Source organism: Equus caballus, chromosome 10 (assembly GCF_041296265.1).
Source record: "Equus caballus isolate H_3958 breed thoroughbred chromosome 10, TB-T2T, whole genome shotgun sequence".
In the NCBI taxonomy this organism is placed as follows: domain Eukaryota; kingdom Metazoa; phylum Chordata; class Mammalia; order Perissodactyla; family Equidae; genus Equus; species Equus caballus.
The window spans coordinates 8,896,769-8,908,104 of record NC_091693.1 but is presented as its reverse complement, the minus strand read 5'-3'; the positions used below and the strand labels follow the sequence as shown (position 1 = coordinate 8,908,104).

The 11,336-nt window shown below is 36.4% G+C and overlaps 1 protein-coding gene across 12 annotated transcripts in view; it reads right to left on the bottom strand.

Annotated features, from left to right (window-relative positions):
• Positions 1 to 11,336, bottom strand: part of ZNF573 (zinc finger protein 573) — a 56,704-nt gene that overhangs the window by 9,040 nt on the left and 36,328 nt on the right. Inside the window, exon 1 of one of the 12 annotated variants that reach the window (XM_070224213.1) lies at positions 3,666 to 3,803. The exons of 10 other annotated variants lie outside the window; for them this stretch is intronic. The gene's annotated coding sequence lies outside the window, so the exon portion shown is untranslated. Of the gene's footprint in view, positions 1 to 652; positions 2,035 to 3,665; positions 3,804 to 11,336 lie in introns of those variants that run through there. One more of the 12 variants, XM_070224212.1, reaches the window with a different exon arrangement.

The window sequence follows — 11,336 nt, the reverse complement described above, 5'->3', positions numbered from 1 at the left end:
CTTATTGCTCTTACTTATCTTGAGTTGAGTTTTATTATTACTCATCCATTCTAAATATGCTAAATCTTCATTAGTTCATATCCTTTCCCATGTCCTTGCTTCCTTTCCCTTACTGTCAAAGCCAACCATTCTTATACTTTCAGATAAGTATCTGATACTTTTTCAGACGATTCACAGATAACGTATTTGAATGAAAAAACCTTAAGAAATCCTTTCCATTTGGAGATGCTGGAGAGAATAAGGAAAGTATAATACGGAGGAAAGTTTTGGGGGAACAGAGTGCCTAGGAAATATTAGATATAAGCTGGAAGACAGCAATCCAGGTTTGGGAAAAGACTAAGGAACATCAGTGCAGAATGAGGGGGGCATAAGACGAGGGGAAAAGTATTTTTTTTTGTGACTCAATTGTGGGATGTGTAAAACAGGTGAGATGATACAAACATTCTCTGACCTCAAAAAATAACACTCAAATTAACAGCAACATCAATCAATCAATCAATAAAAAGCGCTCTATCTAGAAAAATAAAGGATCGCTATTAACGAAATTTCAGGGCAATTAACGCAGTGGACAACCAGCAGAGGTAGGATGGATGCTCACACAAAATCTGACATGGACACATCAACAAAGTAGGAAAAAAGTTATCATTCTTACAATGAGGCTTCCTGGAGAGAGAAGGGTGGCTCCCAAGTAGGTCTGAAAATGACGAGAGATGTGGAAAAAAGACTGACTTAGGGTTTTTTATGGTGGTTAGGGTGTGGGACAGGGCTGAGGGGACAGGGTTTGCACGGTTTGAACCTCCACTGGCATCAAAGGCTTTTTCTCAGCTTTCCCAAAAGTGGGGCAGAAGGAGAGGTGGGGCTTGAAAGCTGTCAGCAGTCAAAAATCAAAAACAGAGTCTGGGGGCCAGCCCCGTGGCCGACTAGGTGAGTTCGGTGCTCTGCTTCGGTGGCCCAGGGTTTTGCCGGTTCGGATCCTGGGCGCGGACATGGCACCGCTCATCAAGCCACGCTGAGGCTGCGTCCCACGTACTACAACTAGAAGGACCCACAACTAAGAATACACAACTATGTACCGGGGGACTTTGGGGAGAAAAAGGAAAAATAAAATCTTAAAAAATAAAAAAAACCCCAAAAAATCCAGAGTCTGAATCTTTATTACACTAAGGAAATAAACATTAAAATGAGAGAAATATAGACATGTAAAAAATGAAAATACTACATTTTAGAAGGTACAACTTCCAGCTACAATGGTCAGGGAAAAGTTGCTACCTCAACACAAATTAAATAAACAATTTACTAAAAAATTTAGAAAAACCATCAAAGTGAGCTAAAGGAAAAAAGACAGAATACGGATAAAAACCAGAATCCAATGGTTTGGGAAAAGAACAGAAACAATATATAAATAAAAAAAAAAAAGGACCTAAAAAAAAACCAATGTGCGATGATACACCAGCTAAACTAATCAAGAAAAGGGGAGAACAAACAAAAAATTAATAAATTATAAAAGTGAAAGACAAAATATAGGAAAATAACTGATCAAAACTAACCCTACAAAAGACAAAAATCTTAAACAGATCAACTTCCATAGAATAGAAAAAATATCGAAAAGGCTAGTAGCAATAAGCACCCTGATCATTTATACTGTCTCCTCTAAATCTGTGCCACTATGACGGCTCAGAAAATCCTTACAGAAATGTTCAATTCCAAGAATGGGGCAGGGAGGATCCAAGATAGTCCTCACAAATCTTGGGCCAAAAAAGTGGGGAAAATTTAAAAGATTTATGGCTTTGTTAAAAAACATATGTATCTGAGTAATAAGCTATGTATGGCCAATACTGTGAAAAAGAGAGGGAAAAAACTGATTATTTTGGATTAAACATATTAAGTAAATGAAAGACAGATAAAATAATGAGTTTTTAGAGAACAGAAACCATTTTGCGTTTTTTTCGTTAAATAATGCATTGCTAAAAACTTTATCATTATCATCAGCACAGAGTCAAACACATTTTCCCGCCCATCCCAATCAATTTATATTTCAAAGTAACCAAAGAGCCTGTTGATCATGTCAATAAAAAACTGTAGAAATCATGAGAGAATTTTTTTAAAAAACAACCTTGAAATTCCCAATCTTATCAAGATAAGCATAAACAGTGTCGCTACAACCACAAGCAGAGCAATTGCTACAGCACTGCCTGCCGCCACGATGCCGAAGCAACATCAGAGGGACTTCCATTCCATGCGACAGGAGAAGCAGAACCGAACAGCGGAGGAAGCAGACTGTTACTTTAATTGAACTTAGCGTTCCAAAACTAATGGTGTGATCTAATATATGCTGTATCTTTCATAAAGTACACATAACCGGTTGCCTACAGTGTATTTTAGCCACAGGTGTTTAATGTGACTCCCTCAAGACTGAAAATAATTTCCAATTTACAAAAATACAAAGGGAAAAGAATAAGCTAAATTATACCATAAGATGGCAAATTTTGCAACATAAGTGAACTTGTCTCTTCAAAATGTCAGTGTCATAAATAAAGGGACTGTGTTAGTTTAAGGGAGATTTCAGTGGTACAATAACCAGACGGAGTGCATAGTCTTGCACTGGGATACTGAATTGAACAAATCAAATTGGGACAAATGGGATAATATGCATAGAATTTGGGTTTTGAAGATATAATAAAATCAAAATATAATAGAAATATAAAATAGAAAAATCACTGACAAGGACAGTCATATAAAACAGTAAGAATGTGGTGTCACTTTGGTAAAAAGAAAAACGTGGATGGATGTTTGTGTGTACATCCACTAAGGTGTTTTAAAGTGGCAGGAATATAAGATTTTAATATTTTGAAAAAATTTTTACCTGTCACTATTTTCTAACTTTCTACAATGCACATGGAGGATTTCTTCAAAGGGTTATTAATTCTGTATTTATCTATTAACATGGCATGAAATAAATATACCAAATATAGACAAAATCTCAAGTGTGAGTGGAACATTTAATTAATAAGGATCTAGAACTTCATAGACATAAGCCAAATACTGCAGAATTCCGTTCCTTTTCAGTCACAAATTACTTATAAAAATAGACCATAAACTGAACTATAAAACAAGTCTCAACCTATTTCAAAGGATCAGAATCATGCAGAGTGTGTCTGTCATCTGATCACAAAAAATGTTATGCTAGAAATCAATATTACAAAGACAACCAGACAATCGGCATATATTTGGAAATTAAACAGTGCTTCTAGTTGATAAATATACCAAACAAACTGTGCCCTGTGATATAATAATTACAAACTTTGGAAAATGATGTTTTGACTGAAAATTATAAGGCAAAAGAAAGTGCACATAAACACTACTCGAGTTAGTAAATTTGCTTCTCTTGGGGGTACAAGCCAACAGTTCTGAAACTGTGTTCCCTGTGCCTGGGGCTGAACAAATACATAAACGGACGATGGACGGTGAGAGCTAGTTTCCCCACTGTCAGAGAAAGAAGCTGCAGACGAACCAGACAGGAAGGCTAGCATGCACCCTGCAGTACTGCATGGCGGTTGGAGCATCAGTATGAACTCATGTTTAGGTTGATAGATACAGATGGACAGATAATAAAACAGTTAAAAATATATGTGAGTATACATGGTGAGTATGCATACATTTATTACCTAGAGAGGTCGCTAAGAGGACACAGAAGCAACGACATGCCCGTAGCCATGAGTATGCCCAGCACCCAGACCTTGGTTTCCAAATGCCATTCGCCAATAAAAGGACCCAGGGCTCCTAGCGGAAATGGCTGATTCTGGGACAGGGAAGGGAAAAGTCAGGATGAGTCTGAAAGTAGTACCAGGAAAGAAACCCTCAAAAAACAAAAGGATGGGGATATTAAACGGACACAGGAACCAACCTAAATAGAGCTACCAATGTCCGAAGCAGAACAAATAATGTAACTTTTGATTATAACTCAAAGTGTAAAATAAATATACACGAATCCACACTGAAATAAATAAGTGGGAAAGAGACAATTCTTTCTTATACAAGAATTCCAGATAATATATAGAGATTTTCTATCTTATAAAAGGTAGGACTTAAATCCCAATGCTGCACCCCCGCCCTTAGGGTGAGCTACACTTAGTGAGCTGCTTCTAAAGAATAAAGTCTGGAAAAGGAAAACCAGGAACTTTAGCGAGGAGAAATCTGATGTGATTTCAATCCCAATATGATGTGATGAAAAGGACATTTCACCTCATCTTTCTAAAAACCCACATTTCCAATCTAATCATGAGAAAAACAACAGACCCAGATGAGGGGATATCCTACAGGATACTTGGCAGAGTCTCTTGACACAGTTAAAGTCATGAAAGACAAGGAAAGACTTAAAGTCTGCCACAGACCAGAAGAGACTGGGAGACACGACAAATAAATGCAATGTGGCACCCTGGATTGGATGGATCCTGGAACCGAAAAATGCTATTGATGGAAAAACTGGTGAAACGTAAATAGAGTCTAGAGTTTAGTTAATACCGATATCAGTTTCTGAGTTTTGACAACTGTATTTGAATGATGTAAGATGTTCACAATGGTAGAATAGAAGAGGTGTACACAGGAACTCTGCACTAAGTAACTTTCTGTAAAGTAAAATCATTCTGAAATAGCTTGTTAAAAAAAAGATAATTACACATCACCTCCATAGTATTATTGGCAAAAATGTTTAACCTTATTCTAATCATATGGGGAAACATCAAACCTAGAAAGCAGACATTCTGCAAGAAAATTGAACTGGACACTTAAAAAAACCAAACTAAAAGGGAAAAAAGTGTTAGGATGACACTAAGACAAAAAGCCTAACACCCAAATGCAATGTATGACTCTAGAATGGACACTGGGAACACATTTCATAAATGGCATTTTTAGAAAAAGTGCAAAAATTTAAATATGGACTCTAAATTAGATGATAAGACGGAATTACTATGATAATAATATTGTGGCTATGTAGGAGAATGTCTTTATTCTCAGGAGATGAACATAGAAGTATTTGAGAGGTGAAATTTAATAGTAATTGCTACTTACCATCAAGTGGGCCAAGAAGAAAGATGCATATATAGAAAGAAAAAGTAAGGCAAAATGTTAATAACCAAAATTAAATCTATGTGAAGGGTAATTAACCACATATATATTTTTAATATTCTTGTTTGGCTTGATAATTTTCAAAAATAAGAAGCTGGGAGAAGGAAGGTAAAAGCACACCTTGACCTAAGGCAGTCTTTTCTAAATTTCCATTTGGAAATTATCTTGAATTGAATTATAATATGCTTGCATCCATTTATATTTAATGCAGTTAAAGAAGTAGAAAAAAACTTATAGACGTAAATACCTATGAGTATAGAAGGAAACTTAAAAATTAACCATCTAAACATTCATCACAAGAAGCCAGGAAAAGAGCAACAAAATAAACAAAAATCAGAAAGGAAAAAGTCCAACAATTTTACAAAATAAAGTCCACAAATACCACAGAAGATCCACATGCCAAATATTTTATTTTAAACCAATGTTACTAATGTAATTCTCTCAAAATTGATAAAAAAGAGAATCCGACAATATTCAATGCAGGAATGCTAAAAGGGACCTGACTTATAGGCCCTTCACACCTCACAAATGCAGTAAAATAACATCATGAAAAAAAACATTATGTAAATAACCTGGATGAAACGCATAAATGTCTAAAAGAATAGCTTCTACAAAATCAACACAGAGAAAACTTCAGAACTTCTATAAGCATTACATAATTTGAATAAGTTAAAAAAAATCTACAAGGGAAACTCAAGGCCCAGATGGTTTTTCTGGCATATTTCTTCAAACATTCCCAGAGCAGGGAGGGTATATCTTCCTCAACACATTCATGAAGCTAATAAAACTTTTATATCCAACCTTAGAGGAAAAAAAGGAATATTACAGGCAAATCTCATTCATGAAACCTAAAGAAAATACTAAAAATTCAAATCTAAAAATATTGAAAAGGGATAACATATCAACACACATGACCAAACTGGATTCCAGAATGCAGGGTCAGTCAATAAACAGAATTCAACATATGCAGTAACAGAACAACGGAGAAAAAAACCATACAATTATGTCAGTAAATGGAGAAAGCATGATTCCTGAGAAAAATTTTAGCAATTATGTAGAACAGAATCTTCTCTGTGAGAAAAATATCTACATAAACTTTTAAAAACACACCTTTATTTGTGGAAATATAATTATTCTTAAGAGATGCTTACTGAATGATTAGGGGTTGAGTCATGATGTCCAAGACATACTTTCAAAGAGCTCAGTAGATATGGTACAGAGAAAAATAAAGTGGATACGGCAAAATCTTACCAAACGGTGAAACTAGATACAGGTCATTTTCCCTGCAGTGTTCTTTTGATACTCACTAATTTCATCAATAAACAGCAAGGAGAGCAGCCTTCACTGGGAGAGTGTGCCCTGGGATTTTAAACTTTCGTCTTTTTCTTACAGTTGTCGGGAACTTTTGGTATCTCGCCTTTAAGTTATGCTAAGGATGTGGATTTTGTCTAGATTCACTACTCTGTGATTCCTTTGTTCAACATTCTTTTTGGAGGAAACGTTGGGAGACAAGTAGCAGAAGGCCATGATTGCGTTCAGCTGTAGTGCTAATGCTCTACAAATTGTTCCAGGGCATTGAAAATGAAGGAAAACCTCCCAAATGTTTTATAATTTTTATGAAAAAATACAATATTGACATCTCAACCTGATAAGAGACATTAAAAGAAATTATGGACCAAAAACCTTATGAATATCAATGGAGAATATGTAAAAGATTAGCAAAGAAGAAATCAAGCAAATAGGAGCTGAGGGATGCTTCCATAACATAACACACACACACACACACACACACACACACACTCCTTAGGTCTAAAGCTAGCATCTTATTACGTGGGGAGGCACTACAGGCATTTCTGCCAAGATCAAAAACAAATCAAGGTTGCCCACTATCTCTGCAACTATTCGAGACTGTACTAAAGATATCAGCCAATTCAATTAGACATGATAAATCAAATACAGGTAGAAAAAGAGGTAAAAAAGAAATAAAACTATGGCTATCTGCAGGTGATATGATAGTACACCAGGATGTAAAATCAACTTACTAAAATCAAGAGTTATCAATCCAAAAGCAAAATTAAGAAATAAATTCCATTTGCAGTAGTATCAAAAAGAATAAAATATGTAGGAATAAATTTAACAAAAGAAGCATGAAATCTACCCACTGACAATTTGAAAGACATTGTTGAAAGAAATTAAATACCTAAATAATATTAAGATGACAGTGCTCCACAAAATGATCTAAAGATGCAACACAATCAAAATCAAAATGTCAACTGCCTTTTTTGCATAAAATGACAAGGTGATCATATGGAAATGCAGGAGACTCCAAACAGCCAAAATAATCTTGAAAAAAGGACAAAGTAACAGTACTTGTACTTCCTGATTTCAAAACTTAGTTCAAGGCTTACTACAGTACAGTAAATCAAGACAGTAGGGTACTAGCATAAAGACAGATATATGGATCCAAAGGATAGAACTCAAAGTCCAGAAATAAAACCTCAAATTTATGGTCAATTCGTTATCAAAAAGGGTACCAACAAAATTCAGTGGAGTCTTTTTAGCAATAGTGCTGGGATAAGTGGATATTCATTTGCAAAAGAATCTACACCTTACACCACGTATGAAAATTAACTCAAAATGGATCAAAGACCTAAATTTAAGAGCTAAATCTAGCAACGTTGGAGAAGAAAACATAGTAGTAAATTTTTGTGACCTTGGATTACACAGTGGTTTCCCAAATGGATTAGGGAGTTAAATGTAAAAAACGAAACCATACAAGTAATAGAAGAAAATAAGTCTATTTATCTTTAACCTTGAGATAATTTCTAACCATGATACAAAATTCAGAGATAAGATTGACGAATTTGACTACCCTAAAAAAAAGAATAAACTGCCGTAACCAAAGTCAAAAAACAACTGAGAAACTAGGAAAAAATATCTGCAACATATATTTCAGACAAAGGGCTAATACATAAAAACACTGGGGTCTGGCCGGTGGCACAGCAGTTAAGTTTGCATGTTCTGCTTCTCAGCGGCCCAGGCTTCGTTGGTTTGGATCCCGGGTGCAGACATGGCACCGCTTGGCAAAAGCCATGCTCTTGTAGGCGTCCCACATATAAAATAGAGGAAGATGGGCATGGATGTTAGCTCAGGGCCAGTCTTCCTCAGCAAAAAGAGGAAGATTGGCAGTAGTTAGCTCAGGGCTAATCTTCTTCAAAAAAAAATTAGAGGAAGATGGGCATGGATGTTAGCTCAGGGCCAGTCTTCCTCAGCAAAAAGAGGAGGATTGGTGGCAGATGTGAGCTTAGGGCTAATCTTCCTCAAAAAAAACAAAAACAAAAATAAAAACAAACCACTGTTAAAAATTGAGGGACAAGGGATAAAAAACCAGATAGAAAAATAGGAGAAAGAAACAAACCCAGCAATTCACACAATATAGAGAAATGGCTCTTAAACATATGAAAAAATATTCACTCTCATTCAGAAAAAATGCAAATTAAAACAGTGAGATACCATTTCTCACCTATCAGATTGGTGAAAATTAAAAGATATGACAACATATTCTGTTGAGCTTTTTATTGGAGAAGGGGAATTCTCCAAGATCCGAGCAATATGTATATTCACAGCTACCGGGACACACTCATACACGGCTAGCAGAAATGCAAACTGGCGCAACCCTGCTGGAGGGGGCCTTTGGCAGTATCATCCAGAAATCACATGCAATTACCTTTTGAACCAGCAAGCACACTTCTAGGAATCAACCCTGAAGCTATACTTCCAACAACAGAAAAATACCTATGGACAAGGCTATTCATTGTTACGTTATTTATAAGTACAAAACACTGAAAACAACCTAAAAGCCCATACATAGGAGAGTCACTGAATAAACTATGGTCCAGGCACACACAGGAGTACTAAGCAGTCATAAAAACAATGAGGAAGATCTCTGAACTGTCTGAATTAATTTCCAGGATAAACTATTCAGTGAAAACACCCAAGTGCAACTCAGGATCTAAGACACGCTGAAGTACATGTAAGAATGGGGTATATAAGTATCTGTTTGTGTAAACTAAATCAGGAGGAATAAACCAGAAATGGATGAGACCACTTACCTAGAAGGACTGAGCGGGAATGGGGTGGAAGGAATGGGAATAAGGTATTAAAAGTGAGAAAGGGAGCAACACTTCACTGAGAATTCTTTTCTGTATGGATCTCACTCCTAGAACCAGGATAGTATGTCACATATTCCAGAAATAAATAATTAAATGTCAAACAGGATGTAGGGGAGAGGGAGTTCCTAAAAGAATCAATGAAGCTAATTCTACCAAAAATGAAGACTATAATCAAACTGAAGGGGGGAAAAGAACTAAACAATTTTAGAACACACTGTTTTGACCGGACACTAATGCTAAAGGCAAAGAGAACTGTAGAAATATTATACTCTGGATAATAAATTTGCTTCTCACAGAAAAAGTGGGTGGAAATTATGAAACAATTTCATGCATTTCATAGGATTGACCAAATAAGTAAGTAACAAGAGGTGTGAGAAAGGTAGGGAGGTCTTTCACTGTCAGAGAAAGCACAAATTAGGAGAGGAAAGGCTAAATTGAACCCTGTAGAGTTAGGTTAGAATCAGAAGTAACAGTATGACTTCATGGTTTGTTTTTTTTTTTTTTTTTTTTTTTGAGGAAGATTAGCCCTGAGCTAACATCTGCTGCCAACCCTCCTCTTTTTGCTGAGGAAGACTGGCCCTGAGCTTCCTCCTTTATATGTGGGATGCCTACCACAGCATGGCTTGACAAGCAGTGCCACATCCACACCCGGGATCCGAACCTGCGAACCCTGGGCCACCGAAGCAGAACATGTGAACTCAACTGCTGGGCCACTGGGCCGGCCCCTGACTTCATGGTTTTTAACATGTATAAAATACCTGCACACACATGTACATCAATGCAGCTGTATGATACCCCAGGAGCACTGAGCTCACCTATACCCAGATCTTGGTTTCTACAATCATCCTCCAATCAAAGGAACCATAGCTCCTTGGAAAGCTGGTTGATTTCAGGGCTGGAAGCAGGGAAAATAAAAGATGAACCTGGAGCCTGAAAGGAAGGAAATCCTCAAAGAATGATGGGTACATGTCAAAAGGACACAAAAGGCAACCCTGTTGAATACCCACAGCTGAGACAATTTGAGCAACAAAGTAAATGATACACTGGATGATAACCCACAGGATAAAATAAATATCCACGAGTCCATATTAATATAAGTAAATAATTGAGTAAGTAAACAAACAGAGAAGATAACACCTCTAGCTTATGGTAGAATTCTAATTAATAACTGATTGTAAAAGGAAGGATGGAAATAGAAAAATCACCATTACCAAACACCACAATAATAAGTGTGACAGATAAGAACCAATATTAGATGCTAAGAGTAGCCGAAAGCATGATGCCAAACAGGAGATATGTAGTCTCAAAGTCACAAGATACTTATCAATTACAAAGGTAAAAATAGTAACTTTAAAGATATCACTTTACACCTGTTAGAATGGTAAAAATATCCAAAACAAAAAGTGACAAATGTTGGAGAGGTTGTGGAGAAAAAGGAACCCTCATATACTGTTGGTGGGAATGCAAACTGGTGCAGCCACTATGGAAAACAGTATGGAGATTTCTCAAAAAGTTAAAAATAGAAATACCTTGTGACCCAGCCATCCCACTACTGGGTATCTATCCAAAGAACTTGAAATCAGCGATTCCAAAAGTCCCATGCACCCCTATGTTCATTGCAGCATTATTTACAATAGCCAAGACGTGGAAGCAACCTAAGTGCCCATTAACTGATGATTGGATAAAGAAGATATGGTATCTATATACAATGGAATACTACTCAGCCATAAAAAGGATAAAATCATCCAGGGTATTATGTTAAGTGAAATAAGCCAGACAGAGAAAGACGACCTCGGTATGACTCCACTCATAGGTAGAAGTTAACATATGGACAAAGAGAACTGATTGGTGGTTACCAGGGGAAAGGGAGGGTGGGGGGGAGGGCACAAAGGGTGAAGTGGTGTACCTACAACATGACTACCAATAATGTACAACTGAAATTTCACAAGGTTGTAAACTATCATAATCTTAATAAAAAGAAAAAAAATAGTAACTTTACAGTGGAGAAACTTAAGAAACCCCACCTCAACCAAGTGATCG